We start from the raw sequence: 2,378 nt of genomic DNA, 5'->3' as shown, positions 1-2,378 counted from the left end.
TTTTACCGAAGATTTATCAAAAAAAATTCATCAATCGCCAAGCCTTTGACCGAATTACTCAAGAAAGATGTTGTGTTTAGCTTTAATGAGGCTTGTCTTGAGGCATTTCAAAAGCTCAAGGAAGCTCTCGTTTCCTCTCCCGTTGTGCAAGCTCTGGATTGGAGCTTGCCTTTTGAACTAATGTGCGATGCGAGTCCTTTTAGAGTAGGTGTCGTGCTTGGGCAAAAGAAAGAAGGAAGTTCTCATGTCATCAACTATGCAAGTAGAACTCTTGATGAAGCTCAAAAGAATTACGTAACGACAGAGAAGGATATGATTGCAGTTTTGTTTGCCATGGACAAGTTTAGGTCCTATCTTATTTGCTCCAAAGTGATTGTGTACACGGATCACATAGCAGTTCGCTATCTTAAGACCAAGAAGGAAGCAAAGCCACGCCTCATCCGTTGGGTTCTTTCGCTTCAAGATTTTGACATGGAGGTGAGAGATAAAAAGGGAGCGGAGAACTATGTGGCAGATCATTTCTCTAGGATTCCTTTTGAGAACAAGGAGGATGTACAAATCAAGGAGGATATAGCCAATTATCGTGCTTGCGGAGTCTTTCCCCCGGAGTTCTCTTCTCAACAAAAGTCGAGGTTTTTTAAGGAAGTGATGAGGTACTTTTTGAATGAACCCTACTTGTTTAAATAGTGTGGAGATGGCCTTTTCCGGAAATGTGTTCCAAACCATGAAATTGAAGGAGTTCTTGAGCATTTCCACTCGTTGCCATGTGGAGGACATAGGGGAGTTGATAAGAAGGTAGCAAAGATCTCCCAATCTCTCCTATGGTGGTCAATGATGCATAAGGATGCTCACAAGTTTGTTTCAAGATGCGATAAGTGCCTAAGAAGTGGTGGCATAACCAAAAGAGATGAAATGCCTCAACAAAACCATTTGAAGTTGAGCCTTTTGATGTTTGGGGTGTCGACTTTATGTGGCCTTTTATCTCCTCATGTTGGAATTTATACATCTTGGAAGCAGTTGACTATGTGACTAAATGGATTGAAGCCATACCTTCCCCTACCAATGATCATAAAGTTGTGCTTAAGCTTCTCAAGAAAATCATCTTTCCACGGTTTGGGGTTCCTAGAGTGCTAATTAGTGATGGAGGTTCCCACTTTGCCAAGAAGCAACTCGAATCTCTCCTCAAGAGGTATGGAGTTCATCACAAAGTTGGTCTACCTTACCATCCTCAAACTCAAGGGCAAGTGGAGGTGTCAAATAGAGAGATCAAGAACCTTCTAGAAAGGATGGTTAACAAGTCTAGGAAGGATTGGTCCCTCAAGCTTGACGACACACTTTGGGCCTTACGGACGGCGTACAAGACTCTAATTGGTACAACCCCCTATCGGTTGGTCTATGGGAAGGCTTGTCATTTTTCGGTTAAGTTGGAGTATAACGCTTGGTGGGCCATCAAGGAAATTAACATGGATATGTCATTGGCCGGTGAGAAGAGATTGCTCAAGCGTAATGAACTTGAGGAGCTTAGATATGATGCGTACGAGAACTCAAGGCTATACAAGGTAAAACCAAGAAATGGCACGACCAACATATAAGGAACAAGAGCTTTAAGGTTGAAGACAAGGTGTTGTTATTCAACTCTAGGCTTCGTTTGTTTCCCGGAAAGCTCAAATCAAAATGGTCGGGGCCTTTTCTGATTTCAAGGACTACTCTTTATGGGTCTTTTGAGTTGGAGGTGGGTGACAACAAATTTATGGTTAATGGTCATCGTTTGAAGCACTACTTTTGCAAGGATGAAGTTAGTTTGATTAAATGCATGAGGCTTGATCCGATGGATCTTATGCCACCCTCTAGATGATAATTTCTCATGGTCAAGCTAGTGACCTTGTAAAGAAGCACTTCTCAGGAGGCAACCGAGTTCTCAACTCTTTTGTTTCTTTATTTCCTATATTCGGTCGATTTTGGCTGATCTCTTTAATGGTTCTTATCTTATGGTCTTTGTTTTTTTTTTATTTTTTTGTTTTTTTTTCTAATTTTTTTTTTGTAGGTACTTGAACCTTTGGGCATTGCTTTTGTGGACTAAGATTTGAGGGTGTTCTCACCTCAAGGGAATCGTTTTCAAGAGCCAAGATGGAGTTATGAAAGAAGAAAGGGTCGAAATTTAGGTCTCAAGAGCTTAAAGTGCATGCACGCATAAGGAGAGCTCCATGGACCCGTGAGCGCAGCTAAAAGACCCGCAGCCGCGGCTCTCAAGCCTGGGGGTGCAACTTCACAAGGAGAGGGCACGGACAGACTATCAAGCCCCCTACATGACTTTCTAGAGATGCCTCGCCGCGCCTAAGGAGAGGGCGCGACAACGAGACCCGCGGGCGCGGCGATTT

Source organism: Chenopodium quinoa, unplaced genomic scaffold (genome assembly GCF_001683475.1).
Source record: "Chenopodium quinoa cultivar QQ74 unplaced genomic scaffold, ASM168347v1, whole genome shotgun sequence".
Lineage (NCBI taxonomy): Eukaryota > Viridiplantae > Streptophyta > Magnoliopsida > Caryophyllales > Amaranthaceae > Chenopodium > Chenopodium quinoa.
Note: the sequence above shows the minus strand (reverse complement) of the source record.